This window comes from Erythrolamprus reginae, chromosome Z (assembly GCF_031021105.1).
Source record: "Erythrolamprus reginae isolate rEryReg1 chromosome Z, rEryReg1.hap1, whole genome shotgun sequence".
NCBI classification, from domain to species: Eukaryota; Metazoa; Chordata; class Lepidosauria; order Squamata; family Dipsadidae; genus Erythrolamprus; species Erythrolamprus reginae.
The window spans coordinates 149,106,491-149,134,451 of NC_091963.1; the positions used below are offsets into that span (position 1 = coordinate 149,106,491).

Here is a 27,961-nt window from a genome sequence, read left to right on the forward strand (position 1 = left end):
AAAAATCTAAAAATTTAATTCTTAAAAAAAAAAGAGGGACTCTGAGGCGGCGCCCAGAGAAAGGAAAACGCTCTGTTTGCTCTGGGCTGCCAAAGCCTCCTTAAGCGCCTCCGAAAGGCTCCTCTGGCAGCCCAGAAAAGCCCGAGGTGGCCGGGATTAAAGGGAGAATTGCAGGAAACTGGCCAGGCCTTCGTGCTGCTCTCAAATTTCCTGGGAAATTTTTCCAGACTCAAGTTCGTAAGTAGAAAATTGTTCTTAATCTTGAACACCGAGTTCTTATCTAGAAAAGTTCTTAAGCAGAGGTATCACTGTACATACATATATATTCCCATGTAGGTTTCAGGGATTCCTGGTGACATTTTGACGGGGTACCACTCGTCATCTTCAGGCTGGTTTTTTCGGCTCTGTGCTCGGGCGAACTGGTGCTTTCGCCCAAGCACAAAGCCAAAAACACCAGCCTGAAGATGACGAGTGGGACCCCGTCAAAATGTCTCCAGGAATTCCTGAAACATACACAGAAAGAAACCCAAATATGCCAAGACCTACATACCTGTACCTGTGAAAATTTACCAAAACGCAACACACACACACACACAAACACAAATATATATTCCATACACAGAGAAGAAATATATGTGGAAATGGCAAAGGAGGAGAGAGATATATATATGTAGATATAGAGATAGATATCAACCAAAGACAGAAGAGAAATATCTATTGAAATGGCAAAGGAGTACTGATAGGTAGGTAGGTAGGCAGGTAGGTAGGTAGATGGATAGAGATGTAAATATAGATATAGAGATATAAACAAGATGAGAAATATCTGTGGAAATGGCAAAGGAGGAGAGAGGGGGGGATAGAGAGGGGGGGGGAGAGAGAGAGAGATGTAGGGCCTATACAGTTTACACATGGTATGTTTGTGTGTGTGTTTGCTTTTAATAATGGGGGTTTTAGTGCTTTTTAAATTATTAGATTTGTTCTTACATTGTCTTTGTTATTGTTTGTGAGCCACCCCGAGTCTATGGAAAGGGGCGGCATACAAATCTAAATAATAATAATAATAATAATAATAATAATAATAATAATAATAATAATAAACCAAAGACAGAAGAGAAATATATGTGGAAATGGCAAAGGAGTACTGATAGATGGATAGATGGACGGACGGATAGATGACATAGATATAATCCAAAGACAGAATTCATTTTGCAAGGAAGGAGTGATGCAGCCCCCCCCCCCCAAAAAAAAACCTGATTTAATTTGGTTGTTTGTTTGTAAGGACCCTCTGGCGTGGCTCAGTTCTTACACCCCTTTGGCCAGAAAGCCAAGACCCTTTCAAAATAAAACGATTCTCTCCGTAATATAATAATTACACCTTATAAGCAGTGATGGGCTCCTACGGGAATGCTCAGTAGCAAAATTTGAGCACCCAATTTGCACTGAAAGATGTTGAAACAAAATGCATAAGCCGTGCACTGCCCACAGTGTGGTAGTAAAAATTTTGGTAGCCCATCGCAGCGTATAAGATATATATATACCTGTTACTAACCGAACACCTGTGGCAAGAGAGGCCGTCACTTAAGCGACATAAACCCTGGCCGCAGTTGGGGTCGATAAGTCGAGCAGTACCTCTGCAGGGTCTCTCTCTCTCTCTCCTGCTTGGGGTTAGACTAGAAGACCTCCGATGTCCCTCCCAGCTCTGCTACAGCGTATCTGGCAGGCATGCCGTCAGCGCCCCTGGACGCGTCTCGTCCACTCGGTCCTCCTGCACCTCCGAATTAAAAGCCCCTGAAATAAGATCTGACATTTCAATCCAAAAGGTCTTGCCGGTGAGCATGGAAAGACAACCCAGGCCAGGTCTCCAGCTGCAACACTGGACATAAAAATGCCATATTTTTTTTTTCTCGCCGTCCTTTGTCCACCCCGATTGCGTTGCGTAGATGCACACATGCCCATAACCCGTTTGCCTCTCGATACAAAGACAGGGCAGAGAAAGAGATTTTTCACAAAAGCCCCTTTTTTAACTTTATTTTATCTTCTTCCTTTTATTTATTGAAACCTCTTTTGTCAGCTCGAACAGCGGGGGAGAAAATCCTAATCATTTTTTTCCTTTCTTTCTTTCCTGTCGTTTGAAGGCACCGACAATCGCAGTCTTTGCATCATGCACACACAATCACACACAGACACACACACTCGCAGACCTGAACATCGGTGGATCTTTCTCATCCACACAATGGAGAACTTCCTGCCCATTCATTCATCCGTCCGTCCATTCATCCGTTTAGAGGCCAACGGCGTTGATCGATGGGGAGAGTATAAAAAAAAAAATATGGAAGCAATAATTAGCGCGAAAACCACACAAGAGGGGTTACGGGCCCGTCCGTTTCACGTTGCCGTCCATCCCTCCCCCCCCCCCCAAAAAAATCACAATTCCGCAGGGCGGGTGGCAAAGGGCTAACGGCCTTGTTTTATTGTCTGTCGGTTGCACAAAATTCAGCGCTTCCGGTTCAGGCAGAATCACCACACCCGATAAAAAGAGAAGACAGATTAGCCTCCCAAGCACATGGACGGAAATATTATTGCAACCAGAGGTGGGTTCCTAACAATTCGGACCGGTTCTATAGAATCAGTAGCAACTTGGCGGCCTGCCATGCCTCCAAACTGATTCTTGCAGCGGCTCCATAGGAACTTGCATCTTGGGGAGGGGGGGGGGTTGCTTCTGTGCATGTGAATCTCCCTCCTTCCCTCCCTCTATGTCTTTCTCTCTCCCTCCTTCCCCCCTCTCTTGCTCTCTCTCTCTTGCTCTCTGTCTCTCTTGCTATCTCTCTCTCTTTCTCTCTCTGTCTGTGTCTCTCTTGCTATCTCTCTCTCTCTCTCTTTCTCTGTGTCTCTCTTACTATCTCTCTCTTTCTTTCTCTCTCTCTCTCTGTCTCTCTTGCTATCTCTCTCTCTCTCTCTCTCTCTGTGTCTCTCTTACTATCTCTCTCTTTCTTTCTTTCTCTCTCTCTCTCTTTCTCTCTCGTTACACCGCGAAGGCAACACCGGCATCAGGCAGTAGCCAGGGGTGGCGGCAGAGCGGTTGACTGCGAGCGGGAGCCCTGACGGCGGCAGCTGGACGTGCTGCTGGACGTGCTGCTTGTCCTTTGGGGCCCGGTGGGAGGGCAATGGCAGCGGGAAGGGGAGGCTGCTGGCTGCAGTGGCCCCGGGCAGTGGCCGGGGGATGGCAGCGGCGAGAGGGAGCTCCAAGGTGGAGACACCGACGGTGGCGGTTGGACGTGCTGCTGGACGCCGTACATGCTGGTGCTGTGGGGCTGGCACCTGCGGCCCAGCCAGCGAGCCAGTGCCAGCCCCGCAGCGCCAGCATGTACGGTGTCCAGCAGCACGTCCACCACTGTCGGTGCCTCAACCTTGGAGCTCCCTCTCGCTGCCGCCATCCCCTGGCGACTGCCCGGGGCCGCTGCATCCGGCAGCCTCCTGTTCCCGCTGCCATTGTCCTCCCGCCCGGCACGAAAGGACACTTGTTGCCGCTTCCGCTAGGAAGCTCCAGCTGGGCAGGGCGCTGCCGGTGCTTCCGCCCTGGGGCTTTTGCTTGCCGCCGCCATCCTCCGGCGACTGCCCCGGGCCGCTGCAGCCGGCAGCCTCCCGTTCCCACTGCCAGTGCCCTCCTGCCGGGCCCCAAAGGACATTTGTTGCCGCCTCCGCCAGGGAAGCTCCAGCTGGGCGCAAAGAATAAAGCTCAGCTTCTGGTCTCGGAAGCTGAGCTTCGTGGCACACCTGACCATGTCTCGCGGCACACTGGTTGAAAAACACTAGACTAGATGACCTACAAGGTCCCTTCCAACTCTATACCTGCGACTGAATCGAATTATGAGAGAGAAGGCCAACAGGCGCTCCTCGTATTTCAGAGGAAAACTACCCTCGCCAAAGAGAGAAAATTGAGCATCGCCATTAATTAGTGCATCTCACCGCCAGATGGAATCAACTGCTCAGTTAACCGCCTCGTGTTCAAAAATGCGACCAGCATGCAATGCCAGTAAAGGAATTTAAATGAAATAAATAAACCGGCAAAACTGCAAAATAGAAAATATTGAGCCTAAGTATTTTTTTCCCCACAAGCTGTGAGCCTTATTCTCGCCAAAGACGGCCAGCCAACGGCTTATTTATTTTTAATTCATTAGAATTTCATTTTATTGGATTATTAATCTGGAGGACAGAAGGAAAAGGAGGGGACATGATCGAAACATTTAAATACGTGAAAGGGTTAAATAAGGTCCAGGAGGGAAGTGTTTTTAATAGGAAAGTGAACACAAGAACAAGGGAGCACAATCTGAGGTTAGTTGGGGGAAAGATCAAAAGCAACGTGAGAAAATATTATTTCACTGAAAGAGTAGTAGATCCTTGGAACAAACTTCCAGCAGACGTGGTAGATAAATCCAGAGGGACTGAATTTAAACATGTGCAGGATAAACGTTATATGCAGTAATGGGCAGCCAAATCTTTTACTGCCGCTGTGGGCGTGATTTATTTTGTGGGTGTGGCTTGCCGGCCATGTGATCAGGTGGGAGTGGCTTGAACGATCATCATCGTTCAAGTGAACAGTTAAGTCCTCGACTTACAATCTCACCAGTGTCGCTCTCTGGAATGGCAATTTAATAATAATAATTTATTAGATTTGTATGCCGCCCCTCTCTGCAGACTCACGTTTCCCGTGCTCTCCTTCCTGGGTTGCCCCCTGCCTATCAGCTCTTGAGAAAAGAGGGGGGAGGAAATGGCCCCCCTGCAACTCCTGCCGGTGCCGGTCTCCCTGCCGCTTTCCAAGGAGGAGGAAGAGGATGGGGATAGTCAGCTGGAGCTGGGCACACAGCTTCATTTCCGCCGGTGGAACTACATTCCACCCCATCCTGCCTGCTGCCCACCCCTGGTTATATAGCATAATGTAACAAGACATATAGATGCCTATTTTTTGCCATAATGTTAATATCCTATATTAACACAAAATTAATCATTAACATATTTATCTTATTTCCTCTTTTCAAGCCCATCGTAAATTCTGGGTTTCGTAGTATTCCGAATCTTCCTTTTCTTTCAGTTCTAGTGTCATTTATTGAATTCTGCGCATTCCTTAATCTTTTTAATTATTAAATTTCCGATTGGTGCACCTCCTTGTTTCCAACATTGTGCTAAACTTATTCTTACTCTATTGTGTTCTTAGAAAGATAGAAACATAGAAGATTGATGGCAGAAAAAGACCTCATGGTCCATCTAGTCTGCCCTTATACTATTTCCTGTATTTTATCTTAGGATGGATCTATGTTTATCCCAGGCATGTTTATATTCAGTTCCTGTGGATTCTTCCTCCTTCTCTTGCTTCCTTCTTTCTTTCTTTCTTTCTTTCTCTTTCTTTCTTTCTTTCCTTCCTTCCTTCCTTCCTCATTCACAGAAACCTAGAAGACTGACGGCAGGAAAAGACCTCCTGGTCCATCTACTCTGCCCTTATACTATTTCCTGTATTTTATCTTAGGATGGATCTATGTTTATCCCAGGCATGTTTAAATTCAGTGACTGTGGATTTATCAACCACGTCTGCTGGAAATTTGTTCCAAGCATCTACTACTCTTTTAGTGAAATAATATTTTATCATGTTGCTTCTGATCTTTCCCCCAACTCACCTCAGATTGTGCTCCCTTGTTCTTGTGTTCACTTTCCTATTAAAAACACTTCTCTTCTGGACCTTATTTAACCCTTTAACACATTTAAATGTTTCAATCGTGTCCCCCCTTTTCCTTCTGTCCTCCAGACTATACAGATTGAGTTCATTAAGTCTTTCCTGATATGTTTTATGCTTAAGACCTTCCACCATTCTTGTAGCCCGTCTTTGGACCCATTCAATTTTGTCAATATCTTTTTGTAGGTGAGGTCTCCAGAACTGAACACAGTATTATTCCAAATGGGGTCTCACCAGCGCTCTATATAAGGGGATCACAAGGGGTTCTTGTTTTTTTATTCTTCTATTCCTTTCCTGTATCATTTATTAAAAACTGGGTTTCTTTTCTTTTTGCTTTGTTGTTGATTTTTTTTGAAAAACAGGACTGGGTGAAGCCAGAAAAAGTAAACCACCAGGAAACCTACAAGTTCTAACGGGAATCCCGAAAGTAGGTCTCAAAACTAGGTCAAAACTACCGCACCACTCCCCAAATATAGCATGACGATGGATGTGTGTTAAAAACTTCAAGTATATATTCTGACTCAGAATATATACTGTGCATTTTTTTAAAAGAAAAAAGCAAGTAATGCACAAAGGGTTGGGCTCCTTATGTGTAATTACACGTTATTGAGATTTTTTTTTGGGGGGGGGGAATTTTGATCTGTTTTCCCACACTAGGGTCCCTTTTCACCTTTTCTATATGTGCAGAGGGGTGGGGGGTTCACAGCCACAAGAGTTTCTCAGTTCGTCATGGCCGAAATCGGCTTCCTTGGTGTGTTTTCCTTCTCAAATCAAAGGTTGGATGCTGTCGAAACATAAATCAAGGTATTCTCCTGAATCCGTTCCTCTAATTGTCGCAGGGGCCAACGAGCATATTTTGAGACTCTGGGTAGTCTCCGGGGCAAGGCGCATTGCTTGCAGACGTTTTAATTCAATTCAATTCAATTCAATTGATTAGATTTGTATGCCGCCCCTCTCCGAAGAGGGGCGGCATACAAATCCAATAAATTAAATAAATAAATAAACAAATAAATAAATAAATAAATAGAATAAACAATAATAAAAACAATATTCCAGCAAAAACAAATCTAATATTAAAAAGCATATAAAACCCTATCATATTTTTAAAAAGCAAACAACATGTACATTAATGACAGACTAACAACACTGTCAGTCCTGGTAGGGTGTGAGGGGTTTCAGAGTAGAAGGAAAGGAGGAGGAGAAGGAAGAAGGGAAGAGAGAAGGAAGGAGGGAAGGAAGAAAGGAAGGACGGAAGGATGAGAAGGAGGGAAGAGAAAGAAGGAGAAGGAAGAAGAGGTGATGTGTTACAGAATGGAAGAAAAGGAAAAAGGGAGGTGGAGGAGTTGAAGGAAAGAATGAAAGAAAAAAGAGAGACAGGAGAGGAAGAAAGGAGGGAAAGAAAGGAAGGAAGGAAGGAAGGAAGGAAGGAAGGAACTTGAAGAGAGGAAGGGAGGAGAGAAACAGAAAAGATAGATGGATGGTGGAAGGAAGAGGAGGAAAGGTAAGAAAGAATGGAAAGGAAAGAAATAAGAGGAAGAAGAAAAGAGAGAAAGGAAAAAAGGAATGGAAAGGAAAGGAAAGAGAAGGGAAGGGAGGGGGGAAGGGAGGGAGGGAGGAAAGAAGGAAGGAAGGGTTTGTTGGTGAATTTGTAGCACAACAGCAGAGCCAGCCCTAGTGTTACAACTGCACAGGATTTGAGGAGGAAAATCCAGCTGTTTTCCAGAGCATTGGTGGTTCAGTGGTAGAATTCTCGCCTGCCACGCGGGAGGCCCGGGTTCGATTCCCGGCCAATGCAACACATTCTTTTTTTCCCTTTTCTTTTTTTTCTATATGTTGCGACCTGTCTCCTTGTTGCAAGGATTGTTTTAATTTGCTGCAATGGAGGCACCTGTTGGCTTTTCTCCCTCCCCCTCCCCATTTCTTAAGAGCCCCTCCCTCCCCCCAAGGAGTTTTCTCAAGAGTGCATTGCATGGGGGAAAGAAAGAAAGAAACAAAGAGAGAGAGAGAGAGAGAAAGAAAGAGAGAGAGAAAGAAAGGAAGAAAAAGAGAGAGAGAGAGAGAAAGGAAGAAAGAAAGAGAGAGAGAGAAAGAAAGAGAGAGAGAAAGGAAGAAAGAAAGAGAAAGAAAGAAAGAGAGAGAGAGAAAGGAAGAAAGAGAGAAAGAAAGGAAGAAAAAGAGAGAGAGAGAGAGAGAGAAAGGAAGGAAGAAAGAGAGAGAGAGAAAGAAAGAGAGAAAGGAAGAAAGAAAGAGAAAGAAAGAGAGAGAGAGAAAGGAAGAAAGAGAGAGAGAGAAAGAAAGAGAGAGAGAGAGAAAGAAAGAAAGAAAGAAAGAAAGAAAGAAAGAAAGAAAGAAAGAAAGAAAGAGTGGGGCTGCAGAATGGAGCAAAAGCAGGAGTGGGAGAAAGACGAAGGGAACTGTGAGGTCTTTGGTGATTTCTGAGCTCTCTTGCTTTCCTTGTAGACATCTCATAACCCAAATAGGCAACACCATCCATGCTACAAGGGAGTTAGATTTGCAAAGAGGAGAAGGAGGTGTGTGGAGTCCTCGGGGCTGTCTGAGCTCGGCTATTTCCTTGTAGATGTTTCCTGACCCAACTAGGAAATGCCATCAGTACTGGAAGAGTTTATAAAGAGAGATTTATACATTGATTTCCAAACACACAACACCTGGATTCACACAGACGCTCTTTTGCAACATCAACGAGAGCTTTCATGCCTTGACAACATAGCCAGAACACACACATTTGGGGGGGGGGGGATTTTTCTATCCCCAAATATTTCTAAAAACCACCTCCTACTGCAGCACAATGATCTCTACATGAAGTAGGATGTACTGTATAGCGCAGAGTTTTCCAGGCATCCAGAGATAAACATGTCTAAGGCGGGACTAGAATTCCTCGTCTCCTGCTGATTGGCCGAAAGTCACCCAGCCAGCTCTCATTCCTAAAATGGAACTAGAACTCCCAGCCTCCTGTCGAAAGCCACCCAATTGGCTTCCTTTACTAAAACAGAACTAGAATTCCCAGCCTCCTGGTGATTGGCCCAAAGTCACCCAGCCAGCTCTCATTCCTAAAATGGAACTAGAACTCCCAGCCTCCTGATGATTGGCCGAAAGTCACCCAATTGGCTTCCTTTACTAAAACAGAACTAGAATTCCCAGCCTCCTGGTGATTGGCCCAAAGTCACCCAGCCAGCTCTCATTCCTAAAATGGAACTAGAACTCCCAGCCTCCTGATGATTGGCCGAAAGTCACCCAATTGGCTTCCTTTACTAAAACAGAACTAGAATTCCCAGCCTCCTGGTGATTGGCCCAAAGTCACTCAGCCAGCTCTCATTCATAAAATGGAACTAGAACTCCCAGCCTCCTGATGATTGGCCCAAAATTACCAAGCCCGCTTTCATGTCTAAGGTAGGACTAGAACTCACAACCACCTGTTGATTGCCCCCCAAATCACCCAGCCGGTTTCCATGCTTCTTGCTTTCATTTTTGACCCAATTAGCTGGCTCAGTGACTCAGTGACTAAGAAAGGTTGGCAGTTCGGCGGTTCAAATCCCCCGTGCAGGTCTCCTGCATGAGAAAGGGGATTTGGACTAGATGACCTCTAAGGCCCCTTCCAGCTCTGTTACTGTTACACCCCCTCCCCTTCGATCCCCATATCCAAGAGCAAGATGCTGCGGTATTTCCCCTCCACCCCACCCCACCCCCCAAGTTCGCTCACATCCCTTTTGCCACCAGGTCCTCCTGGCACCAAGCCCCAACTGTAAAACGCAGCAATCTGACATTGCCAAATTCCTGCCGTAACCAGGTCACCGGGCACCCGTAATAGAAGACTTCCGAGCTGTCAACAGCTGGGAGGGGCGGGGCCAGGGGCAGAAGCTCCGCCCACCCTCGCCTGCCTGCCAAGCCTCCAAACCAGAGAAACAGGACGGCCAAAGACACAGTCATTTTTGCGAGAACATTTCGTCCTTTTCGGGCTCCTTCTGCCAGTTTGTCTGCCTGCCTCACGCCCGGCATCCCTCCAGGGCCAGGCCCAGAGGACAAGAGAGCTGAGTCAGAGCAAAGGAGGCTTCTTTGGTTGGAAAGAAAGGAGAGTTGGTATTCCTGGCTGTTTTTGTTTTTTTGAAAAAATACATTAAACTTAAAATAATAAAATTGAAGTGTTTAAAATTATTTTCTTTTAAATTAAAATTTGACAGAAAAGAAATGGAATTTATAAAAATGAAAGGGAAAGTTTGTTTTTTTAAAAAAAGGAAAAAAATACCAAATAAAATTTGCAGTGTTCAATGCTGCTTTGCATGTTTTAATTTGAAGCTTCTTCTTATTCCATTCTTTCATATTTTATGGTGCAGATTAAATTTGCCCACTGTCCCAGAGCCCCTCGGCGAGAGAGGTGGGGCAGTTAAAAAGTTTTGATACGCTTCATACAAATAAATAAATAAGTACAAATAAAATAAAATAGATACAAAACAACCAAGGTCAGAGAGGACCCTTCAAAATAGTAAAGTAAAAAAACAAAGTAAAGTATAATAAATAAAAAACAATGCAAAATAAACAATAAAATAAAAATATAATAAATATAACAAAATAATAAAGTAATAAAATATATAATATAATAAAATAAAATAAAAATAGAATTAATATAATGTAATCTAATGTAATAGAAACATAGAAACATAGAAGACTGACAGCAGAAAAAGACCTCATGGTCCATCTAGTCTGCCCTTATACTATTTCCTGTATTTTATCTTACAATGGATCTATGTTTATCCCAGGCATGTTTAAATTCAGTTACTGTGGATTTACCAACCACGTCTGCTGGAAGTTTGTTCCAAGGATCTACTACTCTTTCAGTAAAATAATATTTTCTCATGTTGCTTTTGATCTTTCCCCCAACTAACTTCAGATTGCGTCCCCTTGTTCTTGTGTTCACTTTCCTATTAAAAACACTTCCCTCCCAATGTTATAATATAATAATATAATATAATATTAAATATAATATACATATAATATAATATATAAAATAAAATAAAATAAAAAATAATGAAATTTAATAAAATGCAGAATGAAAAAGTATAGATAGTCCCTGACTTATGACCATAATGCCACCCAAAATTTCTGTTGCTAAGTGAGACGGCTTTTAAGCCTGTTTCGCCCCATTTTACGACGTTCCTCGTCACAGTTAATTATTGCTGCTGCTAAGTTAACACGGTTGTTAAGTGAAGCCGGCTCCCCAGTTATCAAAAGGTTGCAAAGCAGGACTCCAGCAATTCCAGGGATGTCGCAACTGTCACAAAGAGAAATGCAGTTGAATTTTGATCGCGTGATGTGGTGATGTGGAAAAAAAAACCCCATAATTCCCCAGCCAGCATTGCTTTAAGATAGACGGACTTCAAATCCCAGAATCCCTCAGCCAATATGGAGGGCCGCAACCTCAGCAATTTGAAGGCGGGTGGCCTTCAACTCCAGATGAGGAATTTTGGGAGTTGAAGTCCACGTCTCTTAAAGGGACCCAACCCAGCAGGTTAAGAAACCCTGCACTCATTTCTGAAGTAGGAAACCTTCAGCTCGGGCTCCCATCATCCTTAAGCAGACTTTCGCCATGCTCCCTGTGGATGATGGGAGCCGTAGTCCAAGGAACAGGAGACAACCAGCCGCCTCTTCCTCCACCTCACTTCTGACACCCTCATTTTGGTATTTAGAGCCGTTTAAGGCGTGCCGACCAGATGCACCTTGGAAATACATAACTTTCACCTCCCCAGGCATCCTCAACCGCCTGTACCAGCAAATTATGGTTTGAGATTGTTGGGTTGGGTTTTGTTGTTTAGGGGTTGTGAAGGTGCTGCCCCCTGCTGGAAATACCAGGCTGCCCCAAGAATCGCACATGTTTCAAGTTTCAAGTTTCAAGTTTTATTGGATTTATATGCCGCCCATCTCCGAAAACTCAGGGCGGCTAACAACAATCATGAACAATATTCAATAATAATCCAATACTAAAAGCAAATTAAAACCCCTTAATATATAAAACCAAACATACCATGCATACAATTGTAACGGCCTAGGGGGGGAAGAAGTCTTAATTCCCCCATGCCTGGCGGAAGAGGTGGGTTTTAAGCAGCTTACGAAAGGTAAGGAGGGTGGGAGCAATTCTAATCTCTGGGGGGAGTTGGTTCCATAGGGCCGGGGCCGCCACAGAGAAGGCTCTTCTCCTGGGTCCCGCCAAGTGGCATTGTTTAGTTGACGGGACCCCGGGAAGACCCACTCTGTGGGACCTAACTGGCCGCTGGGATTCGTGCGGCAGAAGGCAGTCCCTGAGATATTCTGGTCTGGTGCCATGAAGGGCTTTATAGGTCATGACCAACACTTTGAATTGTGACCGGAAACTGATCGGCAACCAATGCAGACTGCGGAGTGTTGGTGTGACATGGGCATATTTGGGAAAGCCCATGATTGCTCTCGCAGCTGCATTCTGCACGATCTGAAGTTTCCGAACACTTTTCAAAGGTCGCCCCATGTAGAGAGCGTTACAGTAGTCGAGCCTCGAGGTGATGAGGAGTTGAAGTCCATTTGTCATAGAAGAGCCAACTTTGCCTACCCCTGCTTTAATCTGTCTGGAAGGAATCCCCAGTTAATACGCTTTGAGTTGGGTGAACTTCAGCTCCCATAATTCCCCAGCTAGTGTGCTTTAAGGTCGGAGGAATTCAACAAATTATCCAGCAATAATTTGGACTTCAACTCCCAGAATTCCTCACTCAGCATGCTTTAGGTTGAGTGAACTTTAACTCCCAGAATCCCCAGCTAGCATGCCATAATATATGTGGTCCTCAACTCCCCAAAATCCCCAGCTTTGAGATGGGCGGACTCCCCCTTCCATAATTCCCTAGCTTTTAAGATGCGAGGACGTGAGGACTTCAAGTCCCAGAATTCTCTCGTCGGCCATCTTAACTTCACCGCTGAGGAGAAAACACGAACCTGAAAATGATTCATGGAGAAGAATTTCACTTCCTCTCCATCCTTCATTATTTCCTCAACTCCAGTCCTCCCCGATGTCAAAATAAAGTAAATAAAAAAATCGTGTAAAAATAAAAGCAGGCGGCCTACTTTAGGGCTGAGTCGTGTCATCAATGGCTAAAAAGACTCTTAGGAATTTTGCGTAGGATATCTAATGCAAATCTCCCAGGCCGGCATGTTTAGCCACGCCACCTTCTGAAATGGAGGCCGAGGAGACTTAATCCCGGCCCCGCTAACACGGCTAATTATAAATGTTCCCACAGAAGACACCTTGGTTGATGGGACACGGCAGCCTCCTGGGCTGTAATCCAGCTGCCGCGTGGCTCTATGCAAACTGCTGATCTCGGTCGTCAAGAATTTAAGCTTCTTTGGGGTGATTTTGAGGGGGGGGGAATTCCCCCCCCCCTTTGTTGTTTTATTTGTCCGTTGGGGGTTTCTGGGGGGAGCATTTTTCATGCCGCCCATTCATTCACAATTTGTTCCTCTCTCAGGTATAAAAATTTTATTTTCTCCACCATAAAACAAAACAATATACTATAGTTGTAAACGCAACAACAGTGCTTAAAATCAATCATGTATAAACTTTCCTTTCCTTATTACTCACTCAACGGAGGCTCTTATCTCTCCTCATCTAAAAATTTATATTAATGTTATACAATATTCTTAAAGATCTAAATAAAAATCCTTCCTCTCCACCTGATGTTAGATTGCATCAATGCAAAGAATAAAATCTCTTTTATCTAAATTTTAATATTTATAAATTTTAATATTAACATAGCTAATAAAAATTATATATATCAGCCTGATGATGGTGAATGTGATTTCACCGAAACGTCGCATAGACATTCAAAATATTACACGGGGCAAAACCTGAACTCAGAACAATCTACATACATATACCCGTGAAAATCTATGAAAACAAATATAGATAGATAGATAGATATAGATAGATCTTTAGTAAAAGAAACTATTCATAATATATCATCTACTTCATAAAATAAAGCTCTATATGTTTAAAGTCTAAACAATAAGTAAATTTAGTGTTATATCATTAAATAGTGCTACCACCATTTCTCATCTTCGCCATCTGGCTTCCAAAATTTAAATCAAATTCTCATGTTTCAATTTTCCCCAAAATTAACCAGTTGTTACTCTCTCCACTGCGTCCAGCTTGCTCTCCGCAGGCACCCAACAGTGGTGAAATTTGTTTAATGTGTGTATTTATGTCCCGCTTATGTTGTTTATACAAGTAACTCAACAGGCAGTGAATATATACCTCGTGGGCCCACAGTAAGGGCCCACAGAGTCGGCCTTCTCCAGGTCTTTTCCACCAAATAATGTCGGTTGGCGGGACCTTGGGGAAGAGCCTTTTCTGTGGTGGCTCCAACCCTATGGAACCAACTGCCTCCAGAGATCTCCTCCCTACCGGTCTTCCAGAAAGCTGTTAAGGCCTGGTTGTTCTGGCAGGCCTGGAATTAGGTTTGACTGCAAATATGCATGGTTTTTTAAAAAATTATAGTTTTATCGCACTGTAGATTTTATTGTTATATTCTATCGCCTTTTTATTACTATTGTATTTATGACTGCTATTAGCCCTCTGAGTCCATTTTGGAATGAGCGGCATATAAATGCAATAAATAAATAAATATGCAACATTTCCTCGCAACAACCACCCTGCAAGGTGGGTTTGGTTGAGAGTGACAGGCCTCTGTCCGAGGCTCCGAATGGTTGTGGGGCAGAAGCTTGGGGACCAAACAGGCGCAACCAAGTGGAGGACCATGAACAGTTTTAGATCCAATTGAACAATCATTTGCCTGGAATGGAATAGACAATAAAGTCTCCTACTTGGGCAGGGGTTGGGGTGGACTAGATGACCCCCCAAGGTCCCCTTTTCCAACTCTGTTATTCTGCATTCCGACTGCCTGTAAATCCTTCTTTTTTTTCCCGAAAAGAAACGTTCCGAGACGGATTTTCATTCTTGCTTAGATCACACAAAAAAACCCACCACAACCCCAAACCCAAGACATGCACACTGGCATGTGAGTCCACAGCTAGCCAAAACAGAAAAAAGAAAAAGAAACACAAACACACACACACACACATGCAAAAAGCACACCAGGAAACAACAGAGTCGGGAAAAAGAGCAGTTTCACAATGACGCACTTAAGACACACAAGAACCATTGACTGAAAGGACCTTTCTGGTGCATTTGGAGATCTACCGATCGTCCTTGATTTACAACCACACAATAACGGTGCCTGATATTTCGGCGGCTCAGCGAGACATCATTGGGTTTCGCCTCCTTTCATGGTCTTCTTTGTGACCGCTTGTTACGCGAATCGCTGCGGTTGTTAGCTAACACGGTTGTTCAGCTTCTGTAATCCCCCAGCCAGCGTGATTTAAGATTTGAGGAATTCAACTCCCAGAATTCGCCAGCCACCATATTTTGAGATCGCTGGACTTCAACTCCCAGAATTCCTCAGCAGGCCTGCCTGAAGATGGCTGGATTTCATGCTATGAGATATGTGGACCTCAACTCCCAAAATTCCTAGCTTTGAGATGGATGGACTTCAACTCCCAGAATTCCTCAGCAGGCCTGCCTTAAGACGGGTGGACTTCCACTCCCAGAATTCCTCAGCCAGCATGTTTTAAGATAGCTGGACTTCAACTCCCAGAATTCCTCAGCAGGCCTGCCTTAAGACTGGTGGACTTCCACTCCCAGAATTCCTCAGCCAGCATGTTTTAAGATAGCTGGACTTCAACTCCCAGAATCCCCAGCTAGCATGCTATAAGATATGGTGGACCTCATCTCCCCAAATCCCTAGCTTTGAGATGGACCGACTTGAACTCCCAGAATTCCCTAGCCACCAGCAACTTTTTAAGATGTGAAGACTCAATCTGGTTTCCCTGTTTGACTTGGCTTTTCAGAAGGGTCGCCAAAGGAGCATTGCGTGACCCACCAACTCCGCAGGGAGACTGTGACCATCATAAATATAAGTGGGAAGGTCGCAAGTGTGAAAAAACGGCCCAGGTTCCCTTTTTTGTTGTCTTCCAGCCCCGTTGTAACTTCAAACGGCCACTAAATGGGCCTGCTGTGAGTCAAGAATTATCTTTATAAGTGCAAAAACAGACACCCCATGAAATTCGGCATAGTGCGTTAGAAGCTTCGAGCTTTTTCACCCTTGAATATGGGTAGAGGGGTCTCGCAAAGAAACTTCTCTGCGGTTATGTCGAATTACGCAGGACTTCCCTGGATGCTAAAACTGAGTCTTCGGAGAGGGGCGGCATACAAATCTAATGAATTGAATTGAATTGATGACGTTCCCTAGCTGGGTCACGAAACGTCTGCAAGAAAACCACCAAGTTTAAAGACCACAAGAATCCCACAGTCTTCCTCCTCCTCTCTGCAAACCCCATTCCCTTCTAGCACTGGTGTTGTTCCCTAGTTGGGTCACGAAACATCTGCAAAAAAACCACTAAGTTCAGAGACCACCAAGGACCCCATAGTCTTCCTCTTCCTCCTCCCCATTCCTCTTCCTTCTCATACCCGCAAATTCCATTTCTTCCAACCCTTGATAATGTTCCCTAGTTGGGTCATGAAATGTCTACTAGAAAACCAAGCTTAGCAGCAGTAAAAAAGAAAAGCAAATTCCATGCTTGGCCTGATTAGGAAGGGAATCGAAAATAAGTCGGTAAGTGTTGTATCGCCTCTGTACAAATCGATGGTGAGACCACACTTGGAGTCCTATGTACAGTTCTGGTCACGTCATCTCAAGAAGGATAGAATGGAACTGGAAAAGGTGCAAAAAAGGGCAACAAGTATGATCAAGGAAATGGAGCCCCTCCTTTAGGAAACCAGGTTGCAACGCCTTGGTCTCTTCAGCCTTGAAAGGCGGCGTTTAAGGGGTGACTTGATCGAAGGGTATAAAATCATGCATGGGATAGAAAAGGTGGATGGAGAAAATTTATTTTCTCTATCACACAATACTAGGGGGGGAACTCCCTAAAACTCATAGGTAAGAAAGTGAAGACAAATCAAGGGAAATATTTCTTCACCCAGAGGGTCGTTAGTTTATGGAATTCCCTTCCAGAAGAGGTTGTGACAGCTGTCAGCCTGGAGAGCTTCAAGGCAGGATTAGACAGATTCATGGATGCCAAGTGTATCGGTGGTTATTGAAAAGGATGTCCAAGTGCTGCCTCTATGTTGGTTGAGGCAGGCGGGAGTCCCTTGAGTACCATTTGTTGGGGGCCAAGGGAAAGGGAGGGTCTTGCCTTCTCTTTCTGCTCAAGATCCCCAAGGACAATTGGTGGGCCACTGTGTGTGACACAGAATGCTGGACTTGATGGGCTTTGGCCTGATTCATCATGGCTCTTCTTATGTTCTTATGTTCTTAAGCTCAGAGACCAAGGACTCCCCCAAATCCAACCCCCAGCTAAAAAATAACTTTGCTATCGGCACGTAGCGAACGGGCAAACGGAACACAGCTTCAAACGCAGGCTGGTGGAAGTTAGCAAACAGCTTTTGCTAAATGCCGACGTGATTAGCTTGAGTAGGTTTTAAAGGGCTTAATCTATGGCTCTTATTTTGTTGGTAGGGTTGAGGTTACGCAGCAACGGGGTCTATGATGCCCCCCTCCCTCTGGATGATCTACGCAAGATTCAGTTGCCCTCTAGATACCTCTGGGCCATAGGCTTTACTATTGGGGAACAATATTTGTCATGGGATGGAACACAGGGGGTTCCCACCGGTTCGGACCAGTTCCATAGAATAGGTAGTGACTTGGCGGCCTGGGTCACTGGAACCAGCAGAGATGTAGACCTGTCCCGCCCCTGAGATGGTTCTCTGAGGGTGCCGTAGGCAGCACCATGTTGTTGTTTTTAATTCTGGGCATGCATGTGGTGTGTCCCTTAGCAAACCGGCAGTAACACAATCCGGAACCCACCCCTGGGATGGACAGGTGGGATGCGACAGATGGATGACAGAAGAGAGATAACAAGACCGCTGGTATAATGACATAAAGGATGGATGGATGGTAAAAGAGATAGCAGGTGATAGTCTTAGATAAAGGATAAGAGAAAGAGAGATGAGATTTACACAAAGGATGGATGGATTTTTATTTATTTTTATTGTTAGAGTTGAAAGGGACCTTGTAGGTCATCTAGGTCAACTGGTCAAGCAGGAGTCCTTACACCATTTCAGATAAATGTCCATCCATCCTCCTCTTTAATGGATAGATGGATAGGGATGGATGATGGAAGAGAAACTGAGATAACGAGACAGGTGATGGATGGAAGGATTAATGATGGATTGAAGGATGGATGGATTGTATGATAGAAGAGAAAAAGAGATAGCAGGTGATATTTTTAGATGAGAGAAAGAGATAAATAAGGTGATAGATTTACATAAGTGATAGGTGTATGTATGTATTGGGATGGATTCTATATTCTATTCTATTCTATCTGCTCTGTTCTATTCTTCATTCCATTCTATTCCATTCTATTCTATTCTCTATTCCATTCTACATTCTATTCTCTACTACTCTATCTGTACTGTTCTGTTCATAGAAACATAGAAGACTGACGGCAGAAAAAGACCTCATGGTCCACCTAGTCTGCCCTTATACTATTTCCTGTATTTTATCTTAGGATGGATCTATGTTTATCCCAGGCATGTTTAAATTCAGTTATTGTGGATTTACCAGCCACCTCTGCTGGAAGTTTGTTCCAAGGATCTACTACTCTTTCAGTGAAATAATATTTTCTCACGTTGCTTTTGATCTTTCCCCCAAATAAATTCAGATTGTGTCCCCTTGTTCTTGTGTTCACTTTTCTATTAAAAACACTTCCCTCCTGAACCTTCATTCCATTCCATTTCAAGATACCATGGATGGATGGATGGATGGATGGATGGATGGATGGATGGATGGATGGATAGAGATAGAATAGAATTATTTATTGGCCAAGTGTGATTGCACACACAAGGGATTTGTCTTATTTGTCAAATTATAGAGAGAAAGAGAGAGAGAAAGAGAGTAAGATAGATAGATAGATAGATAGAAAGAGAGAGAGAAGGAGAGTAAGATAGATAGATAGATAGATAGATAGTTAGTTAGATAGATAGATAGATAGATAGATAGATAGATAGATAGATAGATAGATAGAAAGATAGAAAGAAAGAAAGAAAGAAAGAAAGAAAGAAAGAAAGAAAGAAAGAAAGAAAAAAAGAAAGAATTCTTTATTGGTCAAGTGTGATTGCACAGAGAGAGAGATAGAGAGATAAATAGATAGATAGACAGACAAAGATAGACAGACAGATAGATAGATAGATAGTTATAGATATCAAAATGAAGATAAATACCGGTAGGTGAAAATAAATGATAAATGACAGATCTGACATCATCCGTTCAATAAATCCCCAGGAACTCAAAATGACGACAAGCCGGCATGCTCTTTTCTTCCATACACGTGACAAGCCCCCTCCTCCCTTCCCCTCTCCTCCTCCTCCTCCACCACCCTCTTCCCCTCTCCTCCCTCCCTCTTTTCCCCTCCAACCCATCATCCTTGGCAAATGCAAAAGCCAGGCCCCCAGGGCAAACCAAAGCAGGAGTTGGATGACGCCATGACTCATCTTCCTCCCGGCGGCAGCGTTGTGTGGCGCGAACACAATGCCCCACACGCCGCGCCACAGTTGTGTCTTTCATTTATTACATAATTTTGCAAAAAACCCAAAACAAAACGGAGATCGGCACCTCGCTGGCAAGTCACCCCGGTGTTACTTAATCACCGCAGGCAGGCAAGGTTGAAAAAGCTGATTTTTCAGGGCTCTTGGGCAGATTCAGGAGGGGAGAGAAGGGTAAAAATAAATAAATCTTTGGAGTTGAATAAATGTATTTATTTAATTTTATTTATTCGGCGTCTTATATGCTCCCCAACTCCCCAAGGACTCTGGGTGGCTCACAACCAAATACACATAAAATTAAACCTCCCTAAAAACAGTTCAAAACAATTTGAAACCAACAATTTTTAAAAATGTAGTGTGATCGCATTTACATAGAGTATGTGTTTATGTGTATAAAGGTCATTTATACAGAATGTTTGTTTGTTTGTTTGTTTGTTTGTTGATTGATTGATTGATTGATTGGATTTGTATGCCGCCCCTCTCCGGAGACTCAGAGCGGCTAACAGCAACAATAAAACAGTGTACAATAGTAATCTAATACTAAAAACGATTAAGAACCCATTAATATAAAAACCAGACATACATACATACATACCATGCATAGAATTGTAAAGGCCTAGGGGGAAAGAGGATCTCAATTCCCCCATGCCTGACGGCAGACGTGGGTTTTAAGTAGCTTACGAAAGGCAAGGAGGGTGGGGGCAATTCTAATCTCTGGGGGGAGTTGGTTCCACAGGATATGGACCTGAATGTCAAAGTCCACTGCAACAACATCGGCAAAAAGGCTTCAAGAGTTGTTAACCTAATCCGACGTAGCTTCTGCTCCAATAATCTCACACTACTAACCAAAGCTTACAAAACTTTCACCAGACCAATCCTTGAATACAGCTCATCTGTCTGGAACCCACACCACATTTCAGATATAAACACAGACATATCCAGAGATACTTTACGAGAAGAGCCCTCCACTCCCAACAGGATACCAGATGCAACTAGACTTACAATCCTAGGTTTAGAAAGCTTAGAAATATTGAATTGAAATTAGAAATATGTTGCCTTAAACACGACCTAAGCGTAGCCCATGAAATCATCTGCTACAATGTCCTTCCTGTCAACGACTACTTCAACTTCAACCACAACACACGAGCGCACAACAGATACAAACTTAAAGTAAACCATTCCAAACTCAACTGCAGGAAATATGACTTTAGTAACCGAGTAGTTGATGCATGGAACTCACTACCAGACTCTGTAGTAACCCCCAAAACTTCAACCTTAAACTATCCAATGTTGACCTCCCCTGATTCCGGAGAGGTCAGTAAGGGGTGTGCATAAGTGCACCAGAGGGCCTTTGTCCCCTGTCCTAACGTCTCTCTCTCTCTCTCTCTCTCTAATATCATGTATATCATTATTATATCTTTGTATACTACCAATATCTGCTTGACAAAATGAATAAATAAATAGAATGCAATAAATAACAATTAAAACAGTTAAAAAAACCATGCATGTTTTTATTGGTCGGAGGTAGCTGGTTTCAAAGAGCCAGAGCCGCCACAGAGAAGGCCCTACTCCGCGGACCCATCAGCCGACACTGTTTAGCTGACGGGACCCGACGCTGGGAGCAACACGGTAGAAGGTGGTCTTGAAGATAATCTGGCCCTGTGCCATGTAGCCTCAGTTAGGCTTTAGAGGTAATGACCAACATCTTGAATTGCACCCGGATAGAATAGAATTAAACTCCATACGAGGGCGGTTTGGTCTAGGGCAAGGAATCCAGTCTCCGATGATCCCGCTCCACGGATCCTTCAAATTGGACCCCTCTAATCCTATCCACTTGATGATTTGAATCCAATGATCCGGTTCCTACTGGAGCAGTTCGGTACGATAGTCTGGTAGTGACCCGGCGATTGCGCAATTTGTATGCAACAGCTCCCGTGCTGCCTTTGCCGACCTGCGCGCAATGCCAATTTTTTCTTTTTACTAATTTTTTGGCTTTTCTTTCTGCGCGTACGTGGAAGCAGAATCACATGGGGGGCACGCTTGCCTGTGTGCGATTTTTTTGGGTAATTTTTTGCATCGGCGCAGGTCCCACAGAGTTGGCCTTCTCCGGGTCCCGTCGACTAAACAATGTCGTTTGGCGGGACCCAGGAGAAGAGCCTTCTCTGTGGCGGCCCCGGCCCTCTGGAACAGCTCCCCCCGGAGACCAGAACTGCCCCCACCCTCCTTGCCTTTCATAAAGTTCTTAAGACCCATCTCTGCCGTCAGGCATGGAGGAACTGACACGTTTCCCCCGGGCCTATACAGTTTATACATGGAATGTTTGTGTGTGTGTTTGCTTTTAATAATGGGGTTTTTAGTGTTTTTTAAATTATTAGATTTGTTCTTACATTGTTCTTGTTATTGTTGTGAGCCGCCCCGAGTCTACGGAGAGGGGCAGCATACAAATCTAATTAATTAATTAATTAATTAATTAATTAATTAATTAAATCCTGCGAGGGGGTGTGCGCACGAGATTTTGGTGTTTCTTTTTTTGCTTGTGCGCATACTACACAGATAGCAACCCGCTACTTTCTGCAGGTCTCCCAAACCATCTGCACACCCTATTTTTTGCGGAAAACAAGCCCGTGTTTTGCAAAAATGGGGCTTGGGGACTGGGCTTCAGGAGGCCAAAAATGGCTTTATGAGATGCACCAACATTTCCACCCTCTTTTTTTTGGGGGGGGGGGGGTTGTTTATACTTAATACAATAAGTGAATTGCTGCCATTGTCACGCTGGGAACACCCATTGCTATGTGAAATCCGGCTTCCCCATGGACAGCAGGTCGCAAAAGCGGATCATGTGACACACAGCCACACCCACAACAACCATCGTAAATACCAAATCGGTTGCCAAGTATCTGAATTCTGATCACGCAGCTGTGGGGGATGTTACAATGGCTGCAAATGTGAAAAACAGCTGCAACTCACTTTTTTCCAGCACTGCTGTAAGTTCAAATTGTCACTAAATGAACTGTTGTTAAGTCAAGGATTACCTGTATTAGATTTATATGCTGCCCCTCTCGCCTAGAGGCCAGAGATATGGATTTCAGAGAATGGCAAGACACACACACACACAAGCAGTAATTCCAGACTTCACAGGCAGCTGAGAGAAGCCTGTAATCTTTGTAATTACCCCAAAAGGGGAATCTACCGTATATATATAAAAACCAAATATCACTCATGCATCATCACGAAATCTCCATAACCATAAAATCTGCAAACTTGAAATTTGCCACGTATGTTCCTCTAGGCTTCTAGGTCCTTGTTAAGAAAGTGTTTTTCGAAATGACCCTCAGATCATTAGTATAGTATTTCTTATACTGTATTACTATTAACACGCTCTGATGCTGAGGAGTTAAGGCGTTCTACTCTCCCTTCCCACCTGAAAAGAACTCAGTTCCAACTTCCAGCTGCCTTATTATTAATACGGCTCTGATGCTAAGGAGTTACACATTCTATTCCACCTCTCCATCTGAAAGGGAGAAAAGGGGGATAGGAGAGGAGAGGCCGTATCATAACTACTCATTAATTTTCAAGCTTTAATTGTCAATTTATCAAGCCCGATCACATAATTTTGTAGCAAAGCCCGGACATCCCAGCTACTAGTATTTCTATAAAGACATTTAGAGTGTCATGATCTAATCTCCTTAACTGACTTCCATGACTCGGTTCACTACAACGATTCCCAGGAGGAAGAGAGGGAGAGAGAGGGAGGGAGAGAAAGAGAGAGAGAGAAGAATGGATGGATGGATGGAAGGAAAAAAGGAAGGAAGGAAGGAGAAGAAAGAAAGAAAGAAAAAAGAAAGAAAGAAAAAAGAAAAAAAGAAAAAAGAAAGAAAGAGATAGATAGAGTAGAAATAGAGATAGGTAGGTATGTGTGTGTGTGTATATATCAGACTTAAACAAAACACTTCATAATCTTCATGCCATTCCTTCTACAACCATGATTACACCAACCAATCAGATCACGGAAGCATAGTCACCCAATCTATTTGCTACATTCAAAGCAAATCTCCACCCCCCACACTACATGCTAAGAAGAAATGTCAGTTGCTAATATTCATTTGCAAAAACACAAAGATTGGAACTCCAGCCTGATGATGGTGAATGTGATTTCGCCGAAACGTCGCATAGACATGCAAAACATTACACAGGGCAAAACCCGAACTCAGAACAATCTACATATATATATATATATATATAGATAGAGAGAGAGAGAGAGAGAGAGAGAGAGAGAGAGAGAGAGAGAGAGAGAGAGAGAGAGAGAGAGATTCCCTCTGCTGTGTCTCCAAGCAACGCGACTCCTGCCTGTGAATTAACCCAGTTTGTTCAATGCGAGCGCCCCATGGCTCATTTACAGGGGGTTGGAAAACAGAGCTGTCTATCCTGCTGCCATTCAAAAGAGCTCAGTGAGGCAAAAACCCTTCCCAGTGAAAGCCTCCCAGGCTTAAATCGATCGATCGATCGATCGGAACAGTGCCGGAAGGGGACCTTGGAGGTCTTCTAGTCCAACCCCCTGCTCAAGCAGGATACAAGTGGCTGTCTGTTCTCTTCTTATAAAACCTCCAGGGATGGAGCACCTACAACCTTGTGCTTACCTGACACTCCTTCAGAGAAGATCAAGAGTGACAGCTGCCACTAAGGGCCTCATAAATTCTGTCTACCGCTGCTGCTGGCCTCTGCCAGGTGACCCAGAGGTGATCCAGCAAGGAATCTCTTTGGCCAATGTTTCTACACAGCGCTTGTGAAATGCCCTCAACAATAAAAAAAAAAATTCATTTGCTTTCAGGTTGATCTATACAAACGTCCTTTCCCCCCATCCTCGCCTCACCAATTCTCCCATCCTTCCTCTGCCCCACTTCTGATCAAGTCAAATCTTTATTGTCAATGCACAACATGTGTAAAATGAAATTGAATGAGCCTCCCTTGGTGCCGACCACCAAAAAACATAGAATTTGTTGTGTTGTTGTTGGTTGCGAAGTCATGTCCGAACCTTCACAACCCCCATGGACAATGTTTCTGCAGGCCTTCCTGTTATCTACCATCTTCTGGAGTCCATTTAAACGTCAGTGACTCCATCACACAGAATAAGTAGAATAGAATAGAATAGAATAGAATTTTATTGGCCAAGTGTGATTGGACACACAAGGAATTTGTCTTGGTGCAGATGCTCTCAGCGTACATAAAATAAAATATACATTTGTCAAGAATCATATGGTACAACACTTAATGATTCTCATAGGGGTCAAATAAGCAATGAAGAAGCAATATTAATAAAAATCTTAGGATATAAGCAACAAGTTACAGTCATACAGTCAACATGGGAGATAATGGGTGATAGGAATGATGAGAAGTAAAGTAAGTAAAGTAAGTAAAAAGAAATCCCAAAACCCTGTAAGTAATAAACTAACACACATCTCTCTCTCTCTCCCCCTCTCTCTCTACCCAAAACACCTATCTATGTATCTCATCTATCATCTATTCGGAAGGAAGGGAGGGAGGACCTGCAACAACAACAACAACAATAATAATAATAATAATAATAATAATAATAATAATAATAATAATAATATTTATTAGACTTGTATGCCGCCCTTCTCCGAAGACTCGGGACAGCTCACAGGGTACAATATAAAACAATGTGTACCCAAATCTAATTAATTAATTAAAACTAGAAGCTAAGATCCCACTATATTAAAAACAGTCAACCAACTCAATCACAACCACACATCACATTTTGGTAGTCAGTAATTTTTCATCCTTCGTGCTCAGGGACATTAAGTGAAATCAATGTTTCTTAAATTCTCACCTCTCCCGGAGAGTGACGGGTCAGAAGGAGCCTGTGGTCCTGGTCAGTGTTTAGCTGGCTCCTGGAAAAATTCTCTCTTGCATTGAGGATGGAAAATCAGCATGCAGAGAAAATCAAATCTATGGGAATAGGCGAGAAAGGGGGGGGGGGGGACAGCCTCATTAAGACCCTGATGTTGAAAGACACATCATGGCTGGCTACGTTTCTACCACAGACTCAACTTCAAACAAGTCATCTAGATTTTACCTTGATGAGACATGCAATACATGATATCTATGTCTGTATCTCTATATCTATCTGTCTATCAGTCTACAGTAGATACTGTACTCTGTATCTATCTATCTATCTATCTATCTATCTATATCTACTTACCTATCATCCATCTATAAACCTATCTATGTATCCATGTATCTATGTATCTATGTATGTATGTATCTATCTGCTTACCTATCATCCATCTATAAACGTATGTATGTATGTATGTATGTATGTATGTATGTATGTATGTATGTATCTATCTATCTATCTATCTATCTATCTATCTATCTAAAAATCTACCGATGTATCTATCTTCTATCTATAGATAGATAGATAATCTATCTATCAATAATCCATCTATCTATCTATCTATCTATCTATCTATCTATCTATCTATCTATCTATCTATCTATCTAAAAATCTACCGATGTATCTATCTTCTATCAATCTTCTATCTATAGATAGATAGATAGATAGATAGATAGATAGATAGATAGATAGATAGATAGATAGATAGATAATCTATCTATCAATCATCTATCCATCTATCTATACCCACCTGAGTCCTTCGGGATTGGGCTGCAGGGAAGTCGAATAAATAAATGTCAGCAGGCTTGGAGCAATTAGGTTTCAGGCCCCTGGCCCATGAAATGAGATATATGTTGTATGATTGAACTGGTTTGATTGTTTTTAAATATTGGATTTTTAGATTGTAAATTGTAAATTTAATTAGATATGCCAGTGTACTGTATTGTTATATTATATGCTGTGAGCCGCCCCGAGTCCTTGGAGAAGGGTGGCATAGAAATCTAATAAATAAATAAATATATATATCTTCTATCTATCAATCTACCTACCTGTCTATCTATCATCTATCTCTATCATTTATCTCGCTATCATCTATCTATCAATATCTATATCATTTATCTATCCCCTCATGTACCTACCTACCTATCTATCATCTATCTATATCATCTATCATTTATCTATATATCTATCATCTATCCATTTACCTACCTATGTATATTGGTCTATCATCTATCTGTCTATCATCTATCATTTATCTATCACCTATCCATCTATCTACCTATGTCTGTCTGTCTGTCTGTCTACCTATATCTATCTTTATTTATTTACTTATTTGTTTGTTTGTTTTGTATGCCACCCCCCTTCGCAAACTCGGGGCGGCTCACAACAATAATGAAACAATGTACAAAACAAATCTAATATTTAAAAGTGACTAAAAACCCCTTATTTAAAAAGCCAGACATACACACAAAAATACCATGCATAAACTATATAGGCCTGAGGGAGACGTCTCAATTTCCTCCATGCCTGATGGCAGAGGTGGGTTTTAAGAAGTTTACAAAAAGCGAGGAGGAGTATATGTACTTATATACAATTATATTACAACGGTATATCTGTTGCCCGTTACTCTGGCACTACAAATCTATCACATTAGCCTGATTGTGGTGTTATGTTGCACTTGGTTTCTCCTTTTAACTTTACGAGCCCCCTCTCTCTCCCGCCCACCCCGCCCCCTCTGTGTGCCCCATATCAGAAGCCCCTCGCCCTCCTCCCCCGCCCCCTTCGGGGAGGACCCCAGCCCCTTTTTCAGCGATCTTTCCCCCTTGTCCTCCCCAGGGTCGGCTTGGGGAATCCACCCCACTCCCCTCTGCAGGACCCGGATCCCGCCTCCCCCACCCAGCGGACCCCAGACCCAAATCGGACCCCCCGGCTCCAGAAACCCCCCTCTTCCCCGGCCCCTCCGGGATTCCCTCGGAGCCTCACCTCCCTGTCCGAGCGACCCTCCCGTTCCTCGGTCCGGCGAAGGCGATCCAATTCCAGCCTCTGGCCGCAGACAAGCCCATGCAACGGTCCGCGTGCGGGCGCTGGCGACACACACCCCCCTCGGCGCCTTAGCCAATGGCGGCCCTCCCTCCCGCTCGCCCCGCCCTGCCCCACCCGCTCCTTTATAAATAGGAGAAGCGCCTGCGTTTCATTGGCCGGCCGACGCCGCAACAGGCAGGCACGTGGCCGACCGAATAGGAGGGGGGGGCGGATCCAGCCCTGTTTTCTCCCCCGCTCCCCCTCGGCCTATCGGGTCGCGCCGCCGCTGCATGCAGGAGTCCGCGTGCCTCGGCCACGCCTCCCGCCCGCGCCCATTGGTCGGCCCCGCGGAGGCCGCCTCCTATTGGCTGGTGGAGGGCCAGCCCGCTGAGAATGGAAGGACACGTGCGGGCAGAGTCACGCGGCGGCAACTTACGAAGAGGGGGAGCTGTTGGGAGGGGGTGAGTTTGCAGAAAACAGATCCTTTAATTAAATCCTTTTCCGAGGTGGGACGATAGGGGGAGATACCCCCACCCCCACCCCCTGGCCTGGATCCCTTGGATCTGCAGGCTGGAAGAAGGGACCCAGTGACACCGAAGCATCCGAGCGGGCG

At 43.9% G+C, this 27,961-nt stretch overlaps 1 protein-coding gene and 1 non-coding gene across 6 annotated transcripts in view; one reads left to right on the top strand and one right to left on the bottom strand.

Annotated features, from left to right (window-relative positions):
- Positions 1-27,475, bottom strand: part of PER1 (period circadian regulator 1) — a 67,674-nt gene extending 40,199 nt beyond the window's left edge. The window contains exons 1-3 of one of the 5 annotated variants that reach the window (XM_070726875.1): positions 27,310-27,475; positions 26,078-26,097; positions 25,261-25,379 (exon numbers count right to left, since the gene is read on the bottom strand). The gene's annotated coding sequence lies outside the window, so the exon portion shown is untranslated. The remainder of the gene's footprint in view (positions 1-25,260; positions 25,380-26,077; positions 26,098-27,309) is intronic. The other 4 variants (XM_070726874.1, XM_070726881.1, XM_070726876.1 and 1 more) reach the window with 4 other exon arrangements.
- TRNAG-GCC (transfer RNA glycine (anticodon GCC)) lies at positions 7,450-7,520 on the top strand. The gene has a single exon. It is a non-coding gene; the product is annotated as a tRNA-Gly (tRNA).
- Positions 27,476-27,961: the final 486 nt, after the last annotated feature.